Source organism: Plectrocnemia conspersa, unplaced genomic scaffold, assembly GCF_051122295.1.
Source record: "Plectrocnemia conspersa isolate PC_06_02 unplaced genomic scaffold, ASM5112229v1 ptg000005l, whole genome shotgun sequence".
NCBI lineage: Eukaryota > Metazoa > Arthropoda > Insecta > Trichoptera > Polycentropodidae > Plectrocnemia > Plectrocnemia conspersa.
This window is the reverse complement of record NW_028277169.1, coordinates 17,361,224-17,389,169: the sequence shown is the minus strand read 5'-3', so window position 1 is coordinate 17,389,169 and position 27,946 is coordinate 17,361,224. Positions and strand designations below refer to the sequence as shown.

General features: G+C 28.0%; 1 protein-coding gene across 4 annotated transcripts in view; it reads right to left on the bottom strand.

The window, feature by feature from the left end:
* LOC148234992 (dipeptidase 1-like) overlaps positions 1 to 27,946 on the bottom strand; it is a 239,457-nt gene that overhangs the window by 168,416 nt on the left and 43,095 nt on the right. The gene's annotated exons all lie outside the window — the stretch shown is intronic.

The following is a 27,946-nucleotide window of genomic DNA, read 5'->3' as shown; positions in this document are numbered from 1 at the left end:
ATCAAAAAATTAAACAAAGATTCTAAAATATTGAACTTTGGCATGTTTTTAATCTACTATGATACGTAAAAATATCTTTATCAAGACCTTGCGATGAAGACAATACCAAAAGTAATCTAAAATTTACCATATCACATCAACAAAGGCTCAAGAATCACGACAATGTTCAGGTCGTTCATCTTCTGAACGTAGAAAATCTAACCAGATCAAATAATTAAAAGCAATTCGTGTGGTTTGATTTTTTAAGACTGAAAAGAAGCAAATCACACGAATTGATTCAATCGTACTTAGGTTAAGTCAAATGGCAAAAAAAAAATAAGTGGGAAAACTATACGAAAGTCGCGAGTAGAAGTTTAAGTGTTACTTGGTAAATTTTTTATGGCAATGTTCCAGAATAAATATTGTATGATATATGACACTTATTTTTATTGCGTCGATCTGTGAAACTTGCCATATATTGGCGTTATGTTTCCTCATTATGTCCTCAAAATATGAACTAAATATATTAAAATCAACGATTCACCTTTTCCTCTATTCCTTGATCAATTAATGTGTTTTGGGTCAAAACTGGAATCTCTGTTTTTACATGCGTCTTGGGCTGCGTAAGTCCGTCAACAATAGAATTCATAATTTCCGATATCTGATTAAAAAACAAATTTTTCTAGCCTTTCTGTATATTTTTAATGCGTTATATTACCACAAACATTGTTCGTAGATTCGTTCGTTTTGTTCTTACCTTCAGATCAAGAGGTAATATTCTGTTAAGGTAAATGTTGTCGGGTGAGTAATAGATTCCAGACGTTTTGTGTACGGATTGAACTATAGATACCGGACGTCGAGCTGAATCAGTGGACGCAAAGAGAGAAGCGGCGGCTTTCTGGAGTTGGGTTAGTTGAGTTGAAGTTAGAGATATCTTTAAATTCCGTTTATTTGAATTTCATGACGCGGATGTTAAAGTATAAATGGCAGTAAAAGTTTCAGAATAGTTCTTAGACAAAGTGTCTGAGAGGAAGTGCTATAAGAAAATCTTCAGACAAAGTTTCCGAGAGTTGGTTCTTAGATAAAGTATTTGAGGAGAAGTGATTCCTGTATTTATGCTCTTTTCTGTGTTTTTTAAACAAACTACTTTTAGACGATAAACAGATATTCTAAAGGCAAACCAGAATGAAGCATTAAATTTTACTAATTGCATCTTTTTTGATTTGTAGTGTGTAACTTGTGACTAGGACCGTTAAAATGTATATCGCGGTGCGATCCCATTTTAATGAAGAAACTTATTTATTTATTTAACGGTTAAAACGCTTTATCACGTGCCGAATTGTTTTTTTTTTAATTAAACAGCATGAGTTAATCCCCCCAATTATAAATAGAAGAGTGGCTCAATTGACTAACCCGACAGTTTAACGTAGGGCTTCGAAACCGATTAACCAGTCTTTCAATAATTTTCTAAAAAAAACGAAAACTGTTTTTTTATCATTATTTTATAATTTAATAAATAATAATATTTAAAATTACATTTAACGAATAAAACGATAAGACTTTTTGCCTCAGTGCCTCAGCTCAGAAAAATAAATTACTTAATTATGGAAATGCATAAGAATATATCATATTATATATAATTGTTCTATCCATTATGACTGTTTCAAAAGTTAAAGACGTTTCCGAGGAATACCTTTAAGCACAAAAATATTTTAATTATTTAAATACTATATTAAGCAGCGTATTGCAAATCTCTAAAAAGTATACATAACTTCTCATTAACAATTAAACAAACGTGTTTTTAGCGTTCCAAATAATTTTTCTACAAAAATTTTCTACAAATCTCAATGCATAATGATACACTTGATGCATTAGTTTTAGCAAAATATTTTTTTTAAATAAATAAACTGCAAAACATAACCTTATAATTTATAATTTTAATGTCGTTTAATTGTTTGATATTTTTGTGTTATAATATATTGAATATATTTTCTCAAAATTTTGGATATGTACAAAATAATAATCCATTTGTATTTTTTTTGCCAATAATCTTTATGTCTATTATAAACAATTTTATAACAAATAATTTACTTTGTACAGCTAATATGCAAACAAAAATTAAAAAATAATTAGTGCATGTTTTAATTAATGTATATTCTCAAATAGAATACATATTATTTTTGTGATTATATGTATCTATATCTGTGAATAAGCAATAAAATATAGATTTTTTGCAAAATTTTTATTTTCTTAAATAAAAATATTTTACGTTTTAAGTACAAAATATTTTAATTTCTCGAGGACTATAAAAACCGGTAAACCAGTTTTTGACTTATTAAAAAACCTAAAACTAGTTTTCTTAACGGATCGCGTATCTATAAATTAATTGCAACACACAGATCTTATGTTATACCCATACAGCGGGGTAGCTATGGTGGGGCGGAGGGGGCGGGCCGCCCCGGGCGGCACTTACTTGGGGGCGGCATATTCACGATGGGATCGTCTAGTGTGGTTCTGAACTCTAATTACACTAAAACATGTATAAATCCACGAATAACGACAGCTTAATAATAACTAATTTATTATTTTAAGAAATACTGATTTTATGACCCTACAAAAAGTGTATGAGGGGGGGGGCAATTTTAGGGAACGCCCTGGGCGAAACATACCTTAGTTACGCCACTGCACTCATAGCATATCACAAGAAGACTAAGTAAAAATACTTTTTTAAATTTAATATGTAGGAAATATTCGGTATTATTAATTTGCAATCAGGATCTTTTTTAAATACTAACTATAAAAGCTTAAAACGCATAAACTGCTTTGTATGTTTAATATATTCTAATAAAGCATAAATACATTTTTTGGTTAATTTAATTAAACTAAAATAAATCTTTGTTGCATTTTTTTGATATTAATATTACTTTTATTATTAAATATTATTTTAATATAGATAATTGCTTTATAAAGTTAGAAATGAATAAAAAAGCGTTGCTATAGTAAAGTCATTATATGTATTTAAATTTTCAAAAAACACTATCTTTATAAAATTTAAGAGATTAAATTAGGAATGCATTATTTGTAAATTGCGTTAATTTAATTAGGTCTTAATAAAAACATTTACGCCAACTTTTGATAGCGTGCTATATAATTTAAATTAAATAAAAACATTATTTATTTATTAATTAACATTTAACACTAGTTATATGTGATTAAGCAGTTCTAAAAAACTACTTTATAAAAAAAATTGTTGGCGAACACTCGAAGCCTAACACCGATAGTTGAAGTTTCACTTTTCAAGGTGATAATTAAGAAGTTACAGCTTTATAAACTTAATAAATCAATTTTCTACACAAAGAAGTCATGTTTATGAAGTTTAAAGCAAGCACCCATGTGAATAATTAAATTGTATTAATCGAATTGATTCGAGCGCTTCAAGCAATAAGTTTACCTTAGACTTTTATTGAGTAAAGGGTGTCAATTTTTTTTATTATTATTTTTAACATATCTTAAGAGATCGACCCTCTTAAGAAACCACAAGCGCGGGGGTTGAAATAATAGAGCAGAAAAATAAGTTCCGTTATCGTCGCCGAAAGCTTACATTGTCATAGAACTTGGTCAATTATTCATCTTGAAATCGTACAAAAGCCAAACAATGGCTGCGTGAGAGCACCAACAGCTTGACTCGTTTGTTTCACATAACAGCCTATGTACGTGTTACAAACCACGACTTTTATATATAGTAGTGTATAGTCAACAACACAGCCTCAGAGACAGCCAACCTTTTACGCAAACGACAGCGGTAGCATTGTGCGAATTAATGCGGCAATATATTTGGCTCGCGAGAGCTGCAAAAGATTTACTTTTTATTGCATAATATAAACCATAAGGTAATTAACGCGGTTAACTGAAACTCGCTCGAAACCATACGAACGCGTAAACAACCCCAGCAAAATAAGAATTGTGTATTCTAGAAAAAAGTTAAATAAATTCACATTTTCTTCATATTTAAGACTTAAGATTATTTTACGATAGAAAAATATGTTATGTGTACATTTTTTAATTTTTTTTTATTTAAAAGGACATCCACTGTATAATAATATTGTTTCAGCCAATTATTTTGCTTCCTGGAAATTTAGTTCGAAACCTGTCTCTCGTAATCCTTACATAGTACAATGTAGTATATATATATATGTATATTAGTGCATTGTCTATCTAGTATCTGCACATCTCTTCGTAATGCTTTATTTGCTCGTTTAATGCACTATAGTGTGCGTTACATATGCACGATACACACTTTATTATTTTAATGTTTACAATTATTTATATCAGATGTACAAGTTTTGTAAATATTTAATATATTGGAGCAATGCTGTACTTAGATCGTCTTTGACATAGCTCTGCATTGTAAAGTCACCGGTCGTCACAAATTTCGAGTTAAATTCCTAGCTGCTCTCTGAGTAGAATCCAAATATTGAAGCTAAACTGATGAACGGTTGCCAAAGTCAGAATCAGAACATTGGATATTAATTTTCATTTAAGCACATTACTTCCGCTGTTGATAGAGATTATAAAACTTTACTTGTTTTACTAATATGAGCTAATATATCGTAAATATAATTTGCACAAAATTCCATGTATTGAAAAGCGGCTTTCTGCTTCGCCTCAAACAGGTTTCTTTGCACTGTTTGTGCTCTAAGGTTTCTCTATCTGCTTGTCCGTCGATTTTTGTTATAGTATGGCAGTGATTCCCAATTTTTTTGCCAATCTGTACCATTGCTGAATCCAGATATTCCAAAAGCGCTCTATGTCAAATTATATCAAGAATGTTTTGCTAAAAGCTTCTGCATTCAACATTGATTTCTAAGTGATTTACTGGTTTTTCACACATTGAATTGATAATTGAAATGAGTGGCATTTTTCATGAAGCAATTTTTAGATCATAACGTATCGAAAAATCGTTATTTAAATAGGCATTAATCGTTGTTGTTGTTGTGCGTTTTTTATACTTGTCGAATATGATGTTATCTTGGAGCGAATTTCTTTCGACAGTCCCGAAAAAAATAATTGTTTCTTTGATAAAATTATTTTTATATATTCCTCGATCAATGTTTAATGAACTATTAATATGGCGGTTCATTTAATAAAATGATTTTATTTGTGATTACGTAAATTTTAATTAGCTGTACTATCTTGTGTACGATATCCTTTGATGTCAGCGTATTATATTGGCGGATATCTTGTCGATGTTTTATTGACTTCACAATATAATTGTATTTTACACAAAAAAAAATCTATGTAAAAATATAATTAATTTGCAGCAGAAATATTTCAAAATTTATTACAGCTTCCATATGATGAATTTTTAAAATTGGTTACGATTATATATTTACTTCAAATAACTGTATGTAACAACCTCATTTCTTTGATATTAGATAGCTGCATTGTGCCAGATAGCCTTTTTAGCTACAATTTTAGACTCTTTTCTCATTTTTGTTAATGACAACAAAACAACTAAATCGCCTCTTTTATCACCTCTCTAAATCAGCAAAAATATTGTAAACAGCAAAAAAATAATAATATAAGGCAAATTTATTAGTAAAAATGTGCATTTTTGTTATATTTTTAAGTTGTTTAATTTTTAAACTAAAGTTGCACAAGCTACAATAATAGGGTGAATTTAAAAAAATATATGAGAATTTCTATATGCTACGTTCACAATTTATTATGAAATGAGATAGAAATAGAGTTTTTCAAAGCAGGCGATAAAAAATTTTGTCATTGACAAGTGAGCGATGAGTCAATTAAGTTTGAGAATCTATTCTTTAGGCCATCGAAGACCGAAGAATCCGCCGATATTCTCTTCGCATCTCATAGTTCAGGTCAACGTCTGAGATACTTATTTGATATATAAATACATATATAGCTAAGAAATTTATCTTTAGATAAGAAAATTACAGCAATAAATTATTTTTAAATAAAAATGAAGTGAGTTCGTGTGTACACATTGATATATATATATAGCTACCTAAACATATAGGTTTTCGTTGTTACACAACGCACTTATGCACCGTAACCATTTATACGACCACACCACTTTTATGGACACCCTACTTCCTATCCCACGAGGATGACCTACAAACGGCATATATATATACACAGCGGCGAACTAATGGAAGGTTAACAGCCCTTACAAGAACAATACACCAGGCAACTTAACACTGCGGAATGTGATCGCAAAGCGAATCGACCATAAGAACGGGGTACCACTCGGCACCCCCAAAACTCAAACCCAACCCCATACATCCATACAAAACCCTCCTAAGGGAAAAAAAACTTCACAAAAGCCTGTCAACGGCTCCGCACTCACACTTCATTTTTTTCGCGTCACTAAATCGTTTTTCCCAATGCGTTTGAAAAATATAACCGAGTGAAAATATTTTTCAACGTCTACCCAACCCGATGATAAGTCCTACGCAATTTACAAAATCCACCCAAATCAATATGCGATATATAAAAAACGCGTATTCCGCATTTTTATATGCAAATCTACATGGACTATTTTAAACAATGCAAATTTAACAGATGTTGTGTGTGCTTTAATTTAATCGATAGCACTTAACTTATATAAAAAATAATATTAACATGTTAATTTCTAAATATTTTGACATCGCAGTTATAAATTTTGTAATTAAAATATTAAACTATATTAATATTTCATGACATATTGAGGTCACCAACACAAAAACAAACTTTTTGCTACCAAAGATAAAAAAATTATTTATTATTAAATTTAAAAAATCATTTACGTTTTAAATTTAATAAAGATATAAGTAACGACACAGTATAACGGTTGTCTTGAAAAAATATATTAAATTAAATTTAAAATAAGAAGCTAACGAAACCGAGTATTCGCTATATTTCCGTAATTACATGATAATGAAGAAAATCCGTACAGTAAAGGGATTACGTTTCTAGTTACGCCGCCAAAGCAAAAGCAAATAATGTAGAACTGTACTGCTGAATATGCACGTTTACCATGCATAATATACAACGATGTACAAGTTATTAAAGGAAGACTTTCAATTAACTACATAGAATCGTATTTGTTCAAAATAAATAAATAATTCAAGTAAAAGATTTTTATATGTATTACATATGAAAAATATAATTAAATAATAATTCCTAGTATTTACATATATTAATTTATTTTTAATAAAGTTATGCAAGCAGATAGATATTGTTGAGGTTTGTAAGACGTGGCAGTTTTTCCCAGACCTCAGTATTAACAATGATGTATTTTTAGTGTGTTTAAAATGTCAGTGACAATTTCCAATATCGTGGTTATACAAGGGTAGTTATATGATTTTTTTTCTGTAAAAGGAGAGCTACTATTTCTGAGAGTCATTACTGATTTTTATAGCTAATTATTATCAGTAATTTAAAGCAAGAAAAAGTGAACCTTACGATCAAGATATGAGTAGAAAGTTGTCACTGATAAACTCATTGAAAATAATAAAGCAATATCAAGATAACTTGTTTGATGGCAAAAGGGACAGTATCGAGATCTTTATGTTATTGAATTAATAATCTCATTTACAAGTTCGCAAAATGCTTTGATGTCCAATGTAACTAATGCTTTTTATTTAGAATTTCTTTCTATAATTTTAAAGAATGAATTTTTAAATGATTTTTTTTTAATTTAGAACGTATGGTAATAATAAATACTTTTTTTTTAAATTATAGTGTATCTGTTACGTGTGATGATACTTCTGTTTTAAAAAACTCTTTAGAACACATCATCTACTTTTATACAATCATGGGCTGCATTTAGCAGTTTTCCAAATACTAAAGGTGATTTATCATAATAATTAGATAATAAAAACGAATACCACTTTAGAATAAAAAATATATGGCGCATTTCCAAATTAGGGAAACATATTACATATATTCTAAAAATTGTAAGAGTGTATATCATTTTCTAATACAATAATAAATATACGTATTGTAAAATGAGAAAATGCTGATTTCAGCCTGCAAATCAAAATCGAATACTGTAAATATAATAGATAAATTATTTTTATATAAAAATTCTGCTAATGTAAATTTTGCAACTCATTTTTTTATTAGTATTAAAATAAGAAGTCCATATGTGCACCAACACAGATATAACAAAAAAAGTTGTAACGGCTAAGTACGACTAACTGTTACAACTGTGTTAACAATATTTTTTACTACCTAAATAATTATATTTTAATTACTCGTTTTATATATATGTATACAGAGAGAGCTACTCAATGTTTTAATTAAATATCTGACCATTTTAATTAATAATTGATGGGTGATATTCAACTTTGGTCGACATTTCCTTTCATTATATTAAATTTTCGTTCGACACTGATGTGACAATGTTCGGTCATTTAAACGTTTCGATAAGCAATTTTGATTGTTTTATCAGAATATATCAGTATATAAAGTATTGGCTCGGAACGAAATCGATAAATTTAATTTCCCGAATTGTATATTTACATACATACATATACAATTATAATTTATATTTCTCTCTGGAGACTGCAGTACAATTTGCTTCATATTCACCTGAATAATCTGAGATATGCATTCGCTTATCGAATTAAGACTGAGGCAATTTAGCCACGTGTATATTCTGAAATTAACAGTGACCTTTATGCATGCAAATGTCACTAAATTCACAGTACAGTGGCGCACAATGCGCATTTAAAATTGACACGTGAGCGTCCACTGTTAGAATGTTAATAAGCTTTAACAACCGATTTTGCATTTTACTATTAACTTTAAATATAAATGCAAAGTTTATATAAAGTAAAATTTTAAATTAAACAGAGGTTGAATATATCTGAATATATTATATTTAAAGTGTGAATAATAATCCGTATTTAAGAGACAAATATAAACTAATTCAATTGGAACGGGTTGATTCAAGAATCTTTATTTCTACGTAAACGTAGAAATAAAATCTAATTAAGCATTATATTAGTATACTTATATACACATTTACATATATGTATACTCTTTCATATCCGTATTTAATATGCATATATATATATAAGTAAGTAAAAAGTATTTTTTGTTATATTATAGTATCCAGTTACATAAAAAATCTGTTACTAGTTTTCAGAATTAATGTTTTTAGTTATTAATTAATAAATAAATATATGCATACAACAAACTTTCCTATCATTAATAATATGATGTGAATAATACAAATTAATTAAAAATACTTTTATAAGTATTCCTACAAATGCTGAAAATCGATAAAATAAAATATGGACCAAAGAATTTCTAAGCTTGTCTATCTCATTACCCAAAAATATGAAACAAATATGCAACGTCATGTTTCTTTAATTTACGCTTCGCAAATTGCTATTTAACACACTTCTTTGAATTGGCAGCTAATTTTCTTAGGTTCACGAAAGGTCTTTCTATATCTCGTATACACTACGTACAAAGTAAATAACCTAAACAGTCATTTTTGTATTAGTGATTGTCTTTTTTATATGCACGTATGTTTGCGTAAATGTCTCAAACGCTTCATGAGAATAATTTAATTTTTCACAGCCACCGCAGAAATATATCTAACCAATGGACGGAAAATAAAGCGAGGTAAAAAGAGTAATGATTTATATTTAATCACAGTTCCTCTAGAGGCGTCGCAGTACCTTTAGTTACTGGCGGTGGTATTAAAATTTCAGAGTTGCGCTAAAAAATATAAGTAAACCACAAACGACTGAATTATTTTTCAGATTAAAAACCTCACACCGTTAAATATGTTTACTAAAGATAATATTTTAATAAAATATTTTTAATGGTATTATTTGAATGCTATTAAATATAACTACATATACTTTGTACTCAATTAACTTTTATATACTTTTTTAACTAAAAAATCGTAAAATCAACCTATATCAAGACTAAAATGGATATTTTAATATTATTAACTTATTACACCCTATTTTCGTTAACACAGTCAGTTAGTTGTACGCCACTACTCCTGTTTATATTTAAAACAAATTTTAAAAAATCATTACTGTTTTTTTTTATTTATCAATCAATCGGAGTAATGATAAGTATGTCAAACATATATCCGTATTATGCGCTTTACAGATAATAATAAAGGCTTAAACCCAAACTTGCCATCTCTTTCTCAATTATGAATAATGATGAAATGGTAGCTCTCGAACTGACTGTGTTAACGCAAATATAGTATAGCTCTACGTCAGAAATATGTGTTTCGATTTTAAAATAATCGAAACATATGGTTTTTCACATAGTTAAGGATTTAAAAAGTCAATGTTACCACGTAAAATATATTTTTCACTGTAAAATCTAAATAATAAATGTAAGTTTAAACTCTTTTTCTTACATAAAAAAACACTTAAAAATGATTTTATATCTTCTTTTACTATTAACTTAATATACTTCAGTGTATATTACAAACAACTATTTAACATATAAAAATATATTCGAGTTCGATAGACTAAGACCAAGTAAGATAAAAAAGTAACTCACTCACCCTAAAAAATAATAGAAACCAAATTATATTCCAATTACCGGTTAAACAACCAATTTAATATTAAAAATACGTTTATGCTAAAACCTCAAATCTCAGTAAAAAATATTACGTTCAAAGTATTAGATACAATACAAAATGTGTAGTTAACTTTAAACCGAAACCATTTATAAATTTAAAATTATTAAATACACATTAATATACTACAGTTTTTGATTCTAAATGTTCATTGTAATAAGCCACATGTATGTATATATCAGTTTAATTGAACTATATATGTTAATTTTATTACATAGCTTTAATATTTTACAGACATTATTTGCAGGAAGTAGTGTTTGGGTATTTTTTCAGTAATTAACGTTTTTCAAGTAAAATGCGATAAATTCCAAAAAGCAGAAATACTTTCAAAACTTGGATTTGCAACTTGACTGAAACATTGCATAAATGATCATATATAGTTGCTTACTATATTTTTAAACAAATAAAGCCCTACACACTTTTGAAAAGTCTAAGTAATGCAATTTGCATAATATTAAATAAATCATATTTTACTTCAAATTTTTGTGAGAAGAGTCGTATTATCTGCAATGAGATTTTTTATGAAATGTTTAAATTTAATTATTTATTTCATATAAAAAATTAAATTTTATGTTACACTTCTCGAACGGAAATAAATTTCAGGATCAAAACATGTGGCTGGGTGAACATAAAATCAACCCAATCAAAAGAAATCGAAGCATCTGCGGATGTTAGTAGGTATATCAATTAATAAAATTTTCAACTTCAAATTCTGTATATTATTGCAAAATTTAAAATTAGGAGCGTTACGGTATATGTTGATAAATTAGATAACATAGTAACAAATAAAAATTTTAAAATGCCATCTATTAATTTACGAACGTTTTTACTTGGTGTTCGCTTGAAAAATCTCAATGATACACAGATTAAGGAATCAGAGAAAATAACAATTCAGGTAAATTATCGCCGTATTAGTTTAATGCCGTCATTAAGTAAAATATTTGGAAAAAAAACATATTTTTGTGCTTAAAAGAATCACTGAGGAATAAAATCATAAACAAATAAATATGTTTATTTACTCCCTAATATTTCGTGTAAATTTAAAATAGTTGCAATGGCTATAATTTAATAAAATGTATGTTTAAATGCTTTTATAATTTTTTGTTAAAAACGACTTATAAAAAAAATCCGTTTAAAATATAATATAATATAATTTGCACTCACCAAATTTTTCAGCGTCCATTCTCTGCGTACAACTGTCACGGACACATTAATTTTATTAATTACACTTATAAACCGCACTATATTTTTATTTATATTTATTTTTATTATCTACACTTTTTTATGTATTTATAATATAATATAATTTGCATACGTAAAATTTTTCGGCGTATATTTTCTGCGTACAACTATCACGGACACATTTATTTTATTAATTACACTTATAAACCACACTGTATGCTTATTTATATTTATTTTTATTATTCACACTTTTTTTATCTACTTCAATATATTTTGATACGTATAAAAACATTCGTTAATATGAAGAGGAATTTCACAACTCTGCACATGTAAGCTGTATCTTTCCTTATTCTATATACAAAACAAACACGACAATTTCTTCTCACATATTTTTCACCACTATTTATTTTTATTAACTGATGATTTTTGAGCTTATCCGAAAGCATTTCTGGTGGACCATTAGCACTGGCACGGCAAGGTGTTGTAGAAACCGATGAAATGTCTTCAGCATCGATAGATTCCACTGAATTATGCATCCATCATTTAGCCTTACTCAAAAGAAAATCTTTGAGTTTAATTTTGCTGTTTGAATTCAGATTTTGATAGACACGGAACGAATTAAACAATACGCGTTGAAATAAATAAAAAACTACCTTGTTTATTCATTCCATTGTTTCTTGAAAAATTAGGTAACTAGGCATTGATCGGTGAGATCAACAACTTTCAAATATATATTATAGTCCATTATACATTGAGGCTTACATATTGTAAGGCTTCTGGTTTCTTCTCCGTGTCTATCATCCAGCTGCTAAGAAAAGTAGATATCATTCTGAAATATGTTCTCTTATTTGTATTTTAAATTTAGATACGCGGTGTACCTTTTCTGCCATATTTCATCTGTAGGGACCATAATTTTATATTTTTGAGGGATTCTGGCAGACCCTTATTTTCCCGGATTGTTTCACAAAGTCCTGTGTTTTGCAATTATAAAAATTATCAGCATAAACACGGTGCATTTATTAATCTTTCTGCATTTCCAGTGTATAATTTGAAATTACAAATATAACCGACATCTGATTCGCACAACATTCTATATTTGGTTAAGAAATAAATATCCAAAAAATAAGTCTACCTAACCATGAAATCATTCCCTCATCCAGGAAAAGGTTTTGCTTTGGCTTGTAAACATTATTGAATTTGCCTAAAAAGTAATCTAAAATTGGTTTCACTTTCGCCAATCTATCTGTACTATTTGAAATTGTTGCATTATTAACAAGTACAAAAATTTTTTTATTTCTCTAAATCTATTTCTTGATATCTTTTTTCGAAATATTGGCTTCTCAATTAGAGGATTCGTTAAGCAAAAATTATTTAAATCCCTTTATGAAATACACCATTATCGAGGTGTCTTCAAAATTTTGACCATTTTGGGGAGATTAAAAATATTTTTTTTAATTAAAATCACAATCATAAAAGATCACTGAGAGAAGAGCAATTTTTGTCGTACGTTTCAATTAATAGTTTATAAAAGACTAAATATACTGCATTCCTTCGATTATAAAAAGCATTTTTATCTGTGTGGAATTCCCGAATCTGGAGTGCGTTATATACTCTCAATGTATTTATGCAAAAAATCATAAAGAAGCTACATTATTAAATTTCAATAAAATATCTTAATTAATTTACAAGTTATAGGGAATTTACTAAAAAATAATTGTTTTCCATTATTCCGCGAAATCGCCCGGCCACCAAGCAAAGTTTGGCAAAAAAAAACCCGGGCGGTAAGCTGTTAATAGTTGTAAAGTCAATTCAATTAAAATATTACAATCTTTCCAATTAAGTTGCCAATATGAAAATTACAGTGGCCTTCATTATTGCATACTTTACAATGCTAGAAAGAGTTCATGATCAAAATGGAGTATAGATACAAAATTCTCCATATTTTTTTCAGAAAAAATATCTGTTAATACTTTTTTTGTTAAATATTTTAATATGATAAAAATTTAACAATGGATTTGCAATTATTTTCATTCTGATATACTCATTGCTCTTGGGATAAAAAGCTTACTATAGGGGAAGTTTTGCTCAAAAAATATTAGAAAATTCTGATGTTCCTTGAGAGTAGCCTAACCTTATCTAGTAAAGCGAGTTATGCCAGTTTCAATCATGTTTGTATAAACATTTTTTTAAAACCTGTATCAATAAAAACATTGATTAGATATCCGTTGCTTTTATCTGCTGGGTCTAATTCTCCGAACAAAAAAAGTTTGAAAACCAAGTTTTAGGGGCCAAAAATTCAAATTTCTGTAACGCTAGGATTTCTAGTGAATTGTTAAATAACACAATTTTTCATATTAACTATAAAACAATATGTTTGTATTTTTTAAGATTTCTTATCATCAAAATAAATTTATCTTGTAAAATAAAAAATGCTAATAAACTAGTAGTTTGCTTAAACTATAATGTTCATATAATATGTATTTATCTGTAGAATAACTATTGTTATTTAACATTTCACAAACAAGCTACAAATATATATTCTTGGTATTCTAAATACATAATTTATAACTCGGATATATGTACATGTATATATCAGTAATATTTACAAAGTTCTAAGAATTATGTTTTCTGCTAAATCAACCTGCGCAATCGAATAAAATACGCATTTCAACAACTATTAATATGCCTTCGTTATTAAAAAAACTAGGAGATAAATATAATATAAAAGTAGGAAATTTAAAGAAACCAAAAATAAAAATAATTGGAATTTCTGAAGAATTAAAATATGATCAACTAAAAAAGTGTATAATGAAACAAAACACATGTGTAGAAGAAAACAAATGTTATTTAGAAGTAAAACATATTAAAAAAAACAAATTTAATAAGTATGATGCTATTATTGAAGTAGATGTTACGACATTTAAAAATATAATGGATGTAGGCAAATTAAATATTGAATGGGATAGGTGTAAAGTATATGAAGACATATTCATATACCGTTGTTATAACTGTTATGGTTATAATCACAAAGCCAGTGAATGTAAAAATAAAAAAAATTGTATAAAATGTGGTTCGGAAGAACATTTAATAAATCAATGCAACAAAAAAGAAAACTGTGTGAATTGCTGTAGAGCAAATAAATTACTAAATCTTAATTTGAATGTGGAACACAACTCCATGGATAGAAATTGTTCAATTTATAAAAGATACGAGCAAAATTACTATAATAAAATACAATATAATATAGTATAGCAATTAAAAAAATCAAGTTCATATGGGAAACAAGAATCAGTAACTGGGATATTAATCAATGCACAAGGTTATTTAAAACATAAAGAGGAAATAGAATTAATTACTGAAAAGGAATATCCAATATTTTTAGGGTTAACTGAAACCCATATCACAAATGACATTGAAGAATTTGAACTAAATATTGGCAATTATAATATAATTAGATGTGATTCTAATTCCAGACATACAGGAGGTGTTATACTGTATATTAGAAATGATATAAAATTCAATACTATATTTAAAAATAATCAAGATAAGACATACTGGTCTATCACAGTTAAGATTTTTATTGAAAAAATTCCCATAATATTATGTATAGCATACAGATCTCCAAATAGTAATCCGAATATATTCATAGAATTTATAAATAATATTGCAGAATGGAGTTTTGATCAAATTTTGGATACTGTTTTAATTGGAGATTGGAATTTTAATTGGAACAAATGTGAAGATTTTTACACAGCAAAATTAGAAAAAATATCAAATATATTTGGTTTAAGACAATGTGTCAAAGAAAATACAAGGACTAATAATAGATCGAGCACATTAATAGATTTAGTATTTACCAACAACAAAAAAATTTATTGTGAAGTAAAATCAACTCCAAGAATAACTGACCATTCAATTGTATATATTTATATAGAAAAACATAATGAACTTAAGTTTAAAAAAACAAAAAAAATTGATATAATTAAAAAAATTAATTTTAATAAATTAAGATTAGAATTACAAAAATGTGACTGGAATGTAGATGATATGGATGTTAATAGGATATGGAACAAAATTTATAAGAATATAGTAGATTGTAAAACAAAAAGTCAATATAATTTTAAAAAGGAATATCGTTACAACCCAAAACCGTGGTTTAATGATGATGTTAAAAATGCTATAAAGAAAAGAGATGAGTCATACAAAATTTTTCAAATATTAAAAACAGAACAAATAGAATATAAAGTCTTTAATGAAAAATGGAAAACATACACACAATGTAGAAATATGGCAGTCAAAGTATTAAGAATGGCTAAAAAGAAATGGTATGAAAAATTGATAGATGAAATACAAAATGATCCAAATAAGATGTGGAAATCAATAAAACAATTAATTAATCCAACTCAGAAAAACGACATAATAAAAATGGAAATTAATGGAAATATATATCAAGATCCTTATATAATGGCAGAAAAGATGAATACATATTACATTGAGAGCATAGAAGAAATTGTAAATTCAATACCAAGGATTAGTAATTTAGTACAATATAATAATAAAACATTAATTGTAAAATTTAGTAAATTTAAATCAGTATCATTAGATGAAATTCATAACATAATATGTAAATTTAAAAAAGGAACTAGTACTGATGAACTAGATATAAATATAATTAAAGAAACATGGGAAATAATAGGAACTAAATTAAATTATTTAATAAATAAAGCACTCTCATTAGGAGAAATGCCTGAAAATTTAAAGATTGCTACTATTGTACCTATACCTAAAATAAAAAATAGTAAAAAAGTTGAAGAAATGAGACCAATCAACATGCTACCGTGTATAGAAAAAATAATAGAAGAAGTAGTAATCAAACAATTAAAGGAATTTATTACTTCTCAAAACATAATATGTGAACAACAATCGGGATTCAGAGAAAAGCATTCCACTGAAACTGCATTACAAGTAGTGATAAATGATTGGCTGTTGGCTAAGGATACAAACAAAATCATTGGAGCAGTTTTCTTGGATTTCAAGAGAGCCTTCGAAACAATAGACAGAGAAATAATGTTGAAGAAATTGGAGAGTATAGGTATAAGTGATATAGTTTTGAGATGGTTTAATAATTACTTATATAAAAGAAAACAAAAAGTTAAGATAAATAATGTATGTTCTGAAGAGAGGTTAGTGTATTATGGAGTACCACAAGGGTCTAAATTGGGACCATTGTTGTTTGTTTTATATATAAATGATATAGTTAATAACGTAAGAAAATGTAAAGTTCATCTATTTGCGGATGACACATTGATCTATTGCATGGGTGATAACATTGAAGAAGTTGTGAGTAATTTGAATGATGAATTAGGTGTGTTAGAGATATGGTTAAAGAATAATGTACTTAAATTAAATGAGAATAAAACTAAATGTATGTTTATTAATTATAAAAATGTGTTAGATGATAGTACCAAAATAGTAATAAATAACTCTAATATAGAAATAGTGGATAATATAAAATATTTAGGAGTAATTGTTGATACAAAATTAAACTTTAAAGAACATTGTAATTACATATTAAAAAAAATTAGTAGAAAAATAGGTTTATTATCTAGATTAAGAAATATATTAAGTATAAATACAAAAAAAATAATTTACAATAGTATAATATTGCCCCATTTTAATTATTGTGCAACACTATTAAATATGTTGAATAAATTAGATAAACAAATGTTGCAAAAATTACAAAATAGGGCAATGAGAGTAATCTTAAATAAAAATAGATTAACTAATTGTAAAAGTATGATTGATAGATTAGAATGGTTGAATGTTCAAGAAATATTGAGTATGAATGTTTTAGTATTTATATATAAGTTAGAAAATAATATGTTACCACACTATTTTAATAAGTATTTAATAAGAAATAAAGATGTACATAAATATAATACTAGAAATAGAGAAAATTTAAAGATAATTAAGTATAAGAAAACGAGTACGGCTAGGGGAATTATGTACGGAGGTTTTAATTTATATAATAGTCTTCCAAGAGAAATCCGAAACAGCAAAAATATAACGGGTTTTATAAATGGAATAAAAAAACACCTTCGTACATATAGAAATAAAATATTATAATATTAAGTCTTTATTATTGTATATTTTTTCTTTCTGTTATGTATTTTTTATATATTTTTATATATGTTTACTAAATTTGTTAGATGTAAAGATTAGCTATTAAGCTAAATAAATTAATAAAATAATAATATTGATAACGAATATTGGTCATTTATGTACTCTACTTATTTGCTAAATATATTTCTGCAAATTTATTTTAATTATAAAGTCATATAATACGTAGTTAATTAAAATATAAATCAGAATCAAATTGCTCAGATTTTCACTCTTTTTAATGAATAATAAAAGTAGTATTAAAGAATTTTACTGTCGATTAAAAAATAGCTGTTGAAGAAAAAATTGTGATGGATAAGTTAATGTATAATATTGATATCTTTAATGAAGTTGGCATTATAATTTTCTATTCTATTACAAACAAAATTAATAAACACGATTAATAAAACCTAGGTGATCCTTTTTTAACCAGTACTAACAAAAACTTATAAGTGAAAAACACTTTCCAGTTTCATTTTCTACAACATTGATTCAAAAGCAAAATTATAAAATATCAGAATCGTTGAAAGTAAAAAGTGTTGTATATTTTCTGGTGTATTTTACAATTATAAAATTTTACAAAAAATACTTTCAGCCTCTCAATGAAGTGAAAAGAATAATAAGTGGATAAACAGTACTTCACGCAAAGCTTCGAATATGGTTTACAAAATCTCTCGTTAAAAAAGTTTATAGCCCTTAATGGGATTACGTTTAAAAGTGTAATATTTATTTCATAGAAATATAAATAAGCGTCCCTCGTTCATATAAAAATTTCATTTTTCAAAACCAAATTGGCATTCCCTTCGTTCGTATACATTCATAAATTAATACGTTCTTTCAGTAACGCGGGATTTAGATTAAAAATAAATAATCGAATATTGTCGAACAACAAAGGCACCTTTTTCGCGAATCACTGTGCGATTGTCGAAACATTGACGCGCGCTCGGTCAGGGTTCATTACAGGTTAATTGAAAAGAGTGAGAAAGGGAATAAAATATCTCTGTTCAGCATCTCGATTCGGAAATTGAAAAATCTGATTTATATTTTTTTTTTAATTTTGACTCGCGGGGGTAGGGCTTTGCCCCTTTTCTCGTCGGGTGGCAGTCCGCGCACACTCGATTGACTGAGTCGTGTCCATTAGCATTACGCTAAAACGAAAACCGATAGAGTTTTGGGTCGAAATTATTATTATTATGTAGTCGAGCAACCTCTGAAGGATTTTAATCTCGAAAAAATATTAGCCTTTGTGGTGCAGCCCTTTTTACACCATAGTATATATGCGCAAACTTATATTATAGAGACGTGCATTGTGATCGTTCAAGAAAGGATTCTCACAAATATTTATCATACCGGAACAGTTTGTAATAAATATATATTTGCTTAGTATGTGTATTTTTAGAATTATTTATAGAATATATATATTTATGGATTAGTATAGAAATGTATAAATGTATTGCTTCATACTATATTTTATTTGAATATTAACTAAACATTATGAAACAAATTATCTTTTAAGAATCAACAGTAGATTAATTTTGTTAGCAAGTATTGCAATAATAAGTAATATTCATGAGCACATGGAAATTTTATTCGGCATTTAAATTTGATAATAATAATCAAATTTCACTGACCATCAATTAACCAAATTAAAACAATTTTGTATGAGTGTATGCATATTTAATTATGAATACAAATTTGTGAAATAACGATAATTTCAATAACGAAATACACAACGATTTTTGGGTAGTATATTATATATTTTATAATGATACAAATGAAATTGAATAAAATATATTTTTTTTAATACGTTATCTGAGAGCGCAGACCTTCAACGACGCGCCATTTAAGGGCTTTTGTCTGTAAGGAGCGATATGGCATCCCCGCTCTCAGGAAAATTCGAAGTGGTGCAGACTCCTGGATTACCCTTATAAGAATATCTCACTCTGTGCGTGAATAATGAAAGCTGCAGTCTCGGTGGAGAGTATCGTTAGACGCCCTCTCCAGAAAATTCTAAAAATGTGCCTTACGTTATAAGAATAACCTTGCTATGTGGATGCAAAGTGAAAGCTGCAGACTTAGGGATGATCTTAAAAGGATACCTTTAATAAAGCCCGATTGGTCAAAGTCGAAAGTTCGGCATTGAGCCATCTGCAGCGAATTCTTCAATTGTCAAAGGGTTAAAAAACTCAGGCTAAGAAGAAAAAATGCGGTATATTCTTTGCTCTAGTAATGATTCATAACTTTTAATATCCCTGCCACTTGACAACGGAAGTGATTTTCTCGGAAAGCTTAAGAAATGTGCGGTAAGATTAAAAAATCTATATTTTTTAAAACAGACCTAAATAACGCTATCTTATCATTCTCAAAAAGCAAGTTTAAAATGATTTCAAGAAACATTATAAAACAGTTCAAAATTTAGTGTTAAGGAAACTTTGCTTGCCTTATACTAAATTAAGACAAACAGTACGATAGACAAGAAGTATAAGTCGCTGACTATTGACCTGAAAGACCTGGGTTCGAATCCTATATGGACCTTAGTATTTATTTTAAATTTTCTATCTTGTTTTAGAGATCGGAATTAGTGAATATTATATAAATATAATTTCAAATGATCATTACAGATTAAGTTCATCTAAATCATAGCTTCTTAACCAGTGGTCCGCGAAGATTATTGGGTGGGCCGCAAGTAATTGCAAAATAAGAAAAATATATATTTATATTTCTTGTTACTGAATGTTTTAATATACTTAAATATGGTTATATCAGCATACTGTGTTGCAAAATTATTTATTTTGAATAAAAAATCAATTATATAAATATTTATTATTTTTTTCCAATGTTGATGGTCCGCAAAACATTTTTTGATTTTTTTGGTGGTCCGTGAATGTAAAAAGGTTAAGAAACTATGATCTAGATTAACCTAACCTCACCGATAAATATAGTAAAAAAATCAAGCTAGGTCTTTACTATTAGGTATTTAAATGTTTTTTTAATAATAAGCTACTAATAAACTCAAATGTTATTGATATATTTCAAAAGTTTCAATTAATTTTGGTAAATAACTTCAAAATTTTTTTTTTCAATAATCAAAAAATACTTTTAAATCGATTTCTGAAAATGTTAGAATTTTATTATATATTTTTCAATAATCGATAATTATATAATATTGTTAATATTATATGTTACACTAAACACCCCTACCTATCTGTCTGCAAATAACACATAATATATATTTCCCCTTTTTGGGCAACTTTTAATATATATTATAATTAAATAATAATGTAGTATTTTGATTTAAAAAAATATTATAAATATTATATTCCTTTAACCTGTTTAAATTTATTTTAAGGATTAAAAAATCTTACAGTCTGTTAAACTAAATATTATAATTTAATAATATCTTTATTTAGGCGTTCATGTATTTCGCATGTTGAATAAATATCGTTTATCTTATTCTGTATATATGTTTTTACAATTTGAAAAAAAATTGACCAACGTGCGCTTCATAACTCGGTAAATTAGAGCTTAACCTGGGGCGGACAAGTTGGTCACGGGGGTGAAAAAAGACAAAGGTACACGACCGTTCCGCTTGATTTATACTCATAAGGGCAGAAAATCCATTACGCACTGGAAAAATGGTCACACACACGCGCGTGAGTTATGAAACGCTCGTCTTCGTATATATATTTTTTTAAGAGTAATTGAATGGCCCGAATCATGGGCAATGGGAGTCGATCTTGAACGAGCACTACTGTTCCTTACAATAAAGACATCTCAATTTATTACGGCAATAAATCATACAAAAAAATATTTACGGATTTGGAATATTTTATATGTACAAGGGACATTCGAAAGGTGAGAAAAAGTCATCACCATAATTCTCTAATTCGCTCTATCCTCAGTCGCTATTTACGACCATTTATGTTTATAGATCGTTCATGGAATTTAAAGTCGTATATGCAGGACAAATATACTTAAATATACTTTTTATACGACTCTGGATGTATTAAGAGTCGCTATTGCTTAGTATCATCCAAACATGTTTACTATTTAGCTTTTATAAAATTGTGATTGTGTCATGTAACTGCTGTTTAATTGTCATTTGCAAAATTAACAAGGATTTCGAAGGTTCAGAATGAGAAGACTGAAACAAATAGTGGTTCGAGTTACATAAAAGAATTAATTAGGCTTGTAAATATATGAAATGGTTTATTACTCGGTTGTTGTTTTCACTACAGTGTACAAGTTTTAGTAAGATATTGGAGGCTCAATTTTAACATGATTAAATATGTGAATTATTTAAATACTTTCTTAAGCATACTTTTAAACCGCCCACCAACAAAATGTATTATATGAACAAATGGTTAAATATTCAACACAAGGGCCACCAACGTAAAGCAGTCCCTTGCCCTAACGAGCAACATGGCCATTGCAAATATTTTAAGACCACAATTTTCAATGATTTAAGGCAACATCAGCTCGTTTGCTCGACTGAACACACATATACATATATTTAGGGTTCTTTTGAAATAATAAATATGGAAGAGTACTACATGGCAATATAATACAAGCTTTCCACTCACGGTTAAGTAGCATTATACAAATATTATTATTGCCGCTCGTCCTGACAATAATTGTACAAACGAAACCGCAGCACGACGATAAAGCTTTGATTTAGCTAAATATAACACTACGAGCTCATATACATTTTGACAATATGTTTAGACAAGAATATACAAACTGAATTAAATATATAAAATGTCTAATAAAAATATAATAATAATATATCATTAACGATGTCGCTTAATCAAATAGATTTACGCTTAATTGAATTCGCACATTTGTTCATGTGTTTGATTAGAGAGCACTGAAAAAAGTGCGAAGAAAATTGCGCCTTTCATATACGATTTTTCACTTAAGTAGACTTGAATATGGCGAATAAACATTCGTTCATTCAGCCTCATTATTTCATCGGAAGTGAACATAAATAATAAATTGTGTAAAGAAAAATCGCAGTTTTTCTCTGTAATAAACTAGTGATATTATATGTATCATATATATAAAATTACGATATCTATATATGTATATATAAATATAAAAAATATTTATAATGAATCCAAAGCAAGTACAATTTAAATATATAATGCTTTGAAGTATACATTTTTTATTATCGCACTTAATTTTATATTTGGTGTTATAAAACATATTTTAATGTATTCACGGGTTTTGAGTCATGTAACGAGTTTTCTAAAAATAAATTACACATTTTATTCATTATTTTATCAAACGAAAATAAAAAATCATTATTTCATTCCAAGAAATTACTAATTTAAAATATTGTTTTGTAATATATAATCTACATATATTTTATTAGATATTTCAACGTAATTTTATTTTAATTGTGTATTTTAGTAGCCTTTTTTTACAATTAACATAGTAAAATATAAGCCTTAGATTTTCATTCAATAAAAATATAATTTATTATTTTTTTTCTTTTTGACTGATTTTATTTTTTGTTAAAATAAAATCAGTAATTAATACATAATAATTCATTGTATGTTCAAAATTTGGATAAATATTTAATATTGCTCATGTAATAATTGCCATATAAAAATTATATTATTTATTTAATACAATAAATATTTTATCCTATTTTTTTTCCTTTTATTGTACTAATACTACAAATGAAACATTGCAGAAAAGTTACAACGCTCATCTAAATTTAGAAAACAAATAAAAATAGATATTTGAGAATGATATATGAATACGTACTTTTCATAACAGCCAGATGATAGACAAAAAAAAACAAATAAAACGGCCAGCCTCAAAAGTGTTGATAACGCCGATCGTTGCCTAGTTACATAATATTTTAAAAAACAATGGAATGGATAAAAAGGTAGTTTTTTATTTATTTCTATGCGCGTTGTTTAATTCGTTCCGTGTCTCTCAAAATCTGAATTCTAACTGCAAAATTAAACTCTAAGATTTTCTTTTGAGTAAGGCTAAATGATGGATTCATAATTTAGTGGAATCTATCGATGCTGAAGACATTTCATCGATTTCTACCACACCTTGCCGTGCCCGTGCTATCGGTTCACCAGCGAGGCTTTCGGATAAGCCCAAAAATCATCAGTCAATAAAAATAAATTATGGTGATAAATATGTGAGAAGAAAATGACGTGTTTGTTTTGCATATAGAATAAGCAAGGATACAGCTTACATGTGCAGAGTTGTGAAATTCCTCTTCATATTGACGAATGTTTTTATACGTATCAAAATATATTGAAATAAATAAAAAAAGTGTAAATAATAAAAATAAATATGAATTAGCGTACAGTGTGGTTTATAATTGTTATTAATAAAATAAATGTGTCCGTGACTTTTTGATGTGTGATGTGTGCAAATTATAATATATTTTAAATAGATAAAGAAGTGTAAATAATAAAAATAAATATAAATAAAGATATAGTGTAGTGTATAAGTGTAATTCTTAAAATGTCTGTGACAGTTGTACGCAGAAAATGGACGCCGAAAAATTTGGTGAGTGCAAATTATATTATATTATAAACCGATATTTTTTATAAATCGTTTTTAACAAAAATGTATAAAAGCATTTAAAGATATATATTATTAAATTATAAATAACTGGTTTGTAACCACCGCAACCTTAGATCCGTTTAAGCGCAATAATATTTTTTTTTTCAAATATTTCACTTAATGACGGCAATAAATTTATCCGAATTGTAATTTTTCCCTGGTTCCTTAATTTGTGAGTCATTAGGGTTTTTTAAATGGTGATAAAATAGCAAAATAACAAACACCCGGTGAAAATGTTCGTAAATTAATGGATGATTACTATGTTATCTAATTTATCTACATATACTGTAACGTTTTCAATTTTAATTATGCAATAATATACAGAAATTTAGGTTGAAAAACTTTGCTAATTAATTTTCTATCAACCGCGGATCTTTGATATTTCTTTTGATTGGATTGATTTTATGTTTACTTAGCCAAATAATTTTGCTCCTGAAGATTATTTCGGCACCCCGACAAAGCCACGCAGGACAATACCGACATAGGAAGTCAAAACAAAATTAATTTTATAACATGGTTATTATTTATTAATAATTACAAATATATATAGGAAAAGGGAGGCGTCTCGCTACCGCTGGCGCCAACTTTCACTGTAGAACCAAACAACCTAACCTTTTTTTAATGATATTGTATTGATTTATTTTCATTTCGGTATATTTTGTTACTGTCCAGCATCATCCAATCTATGACTACCTGTTCAAAAAGCAAATCACTAGTGATAGAGCTGTCCACAAAACAAAATAATTAGAATTAAAAAAATCATTTTCTTTCATTTTATTCAATTTTATAATTTTGATTTGCGCGGCAATGTCGGCGCGGCTTTATTATCGTGGCAATGTCGGGGTTGTATTGCGCGGGATTGTCTTGCGCGGCTATATCGGGGCGGCTTAGTCGGCGCGGGATTGTCCGGCGCGGCATTGTCGGGTCCCCGATTATTTCTGTTCAAGGAGTGTAACATAAAATATTATTTCTTAGATGAAATAAATAATTTTGATTCATACATTTCATTAAAAAATTCACGTGCCCGAAAAAGGCGACGACTCATTGCATTGCGACGAAATGGGATAAGACGGCTCTTTTTACAAAAAATTGAAGTAAAATATAATTTATTTTTGATTTGATATTATGTAAAAAATAGTATACTACCATCCCTTTTTATCATATAGAGGCAAACTTTATGGTATTCAAGTATTTTTCAAACCCAAACCTTAATTCACTGCCACCAAACAATGTTCTTTCAAGACTCGTACACGAGTCCACGGGAGTTAAGCTGTTTATTTATATTATTCGTTAGATAAAATGTATTTTAAATCAACTTATAGATAAAATTCGTTTTGTTAAAATGAACTAAAAGTGAACATTTTTTTCTTTTACAAAAGACTTTACTTTTTCCATGGTTTAATTAACCGTTTCAAAACTTCAAACCTAGTGAACTTTCGTGTCATAGAGAATAACTTTATATTTTGGTCCTATTTCTTAATAAAAGGTCTACGATGATTCAGAGAACTGCTTATAAAAAATATATAATCAGTGAAAAGATTCGTTTAAAAAAACTTGCTTACCTTTTGTAAATAGTCGTGATTAAAAGGACGGAATAGCTTAGTCCGTAACGTTTCAGACTAGTTATTCTGAGGTTTCGGGTTCGAGCATCGGAACTTTATTTATATTTATAAAAAAATGCGCTATAATTTAAAATATAGGCTCCAGCTTTAATGACATATATTGGTTATATATTATAAAACACATAATAATTAATAATTATTAATATATATATGTCACCGATTCTTAGACTTTCAGTCTAGTGGTTAATACTTACTTGTAGGTATTCATTATATTTGATTGGCTTACTCAGTTGGTATGGATTTACCCCGTTGTAACGCATTCGGCTTACGCCTGTTAGGTTACAACGTGAGATTTCATCTGAGGACGTCTTCTCAAATATTTTCCTGACACTTGAACATTCACACCAGATTGCAATAAATCTTTTCTTCAAAACCGCTCCAATTTGGACTTTAAGCAAGAGAAAGCCGACTTAACTTCAGACCAGCGAATATCGCAAAAAATGGCAAAAGCTACCGCTTCTCTCTTCGCATCTAGCTTGACGCACGGAATTCTTTTTGAACAATTGCGCCTTTACGCCTTTATTGCACAACAAATTAAAAAACAACTTTCTGTTTATTTTGTCTTAACAAAATAAGCACCTCTGACTCCAGAACTGAAAAAAGCAGTTCCGAGAAACGTTTCGTTCGTTACGTTTCCTGCGCTCATTGATGCGGTGTGCAACACGCCACAATTAACCAATCACGGCAAACTTCGTAGAGCGTTTTTTATTTTATATAATTTAATTATTCAAAATGACAATCTTCAAAGTTTAACAATCAGCGGTTTATATATTTCCCAAATATATTAAATTTATTTACGAACTATATAAAAGCTCAGTCTTAATTGCCACGTAGAAAAATCTGGCTACGGCGGATTACGTGAGAGGTAAAAACCAGACGACGCACGACGAATCGTTAAGCGGGGGTAAAAAATAATAAATACACAAAACGCAAACCGGCCATGAATTTTGCAGGTGTATTAATTGGCGATACGGACCGGGATTACGGGCCCGGAGTGCGCAGGATTAAACTCGGGTTTCGTTCGGAATTACCCCCGTTGTTTGGTTTTACGGATGAAAATAATAAAAAAAAATACGTTGGAAAACTGATAAATGCAGACTGGCAGACCAGTTGAGGTTGTACGAGATGAAAGCCTGGTGAGCTTTTTTTTCAATTTTTCTCGAGCGGTTATTTTTGTTACATAATTGTGTGGATATTTGCGATAGTAGAAATGTGGGGCTTTAGGTATTGCTTTGTACTGTTTTTTTTTTTTAAATAAAGCAGTAGATATAAAATCAGGAAAAGCTTACACAATTATAAGGCAATGTTTTTCATACAACTTCAATATATATTATATTTTAAGTTAACTTATTATATAAATTCCAAATCAAATCAATACCATTTATTCATGTTTAATTCACTTTCTTCAAATACATGCCAAAGCCTTGTCGTCATTGTCATAAACAGAATCAAATTGCTGATGATTTTTTTGCTGATGAGCAGTTCTCATTCCTCACAAAATAAATATATCCTCAAAGAAACAAATCACTTGGTATAATAAATTATAAAATTAGAAGTCTCGACTTTTCTTTTTATTTTTTGTGTATACATATATGATATTTTCTATGAGCTGAAGTAGCTTATAATTAGATAATTTTTTATATCCCATATGCACGATCTAACTTGGTATTATTTAATCATCACCATATTTATCAGTGCAATTAGAAAAATTTAAGAAAACCTCTGTGATGATCGTTTGAAATTAAAATTATATAATAATAAGTAATTTAGATCTCACAAA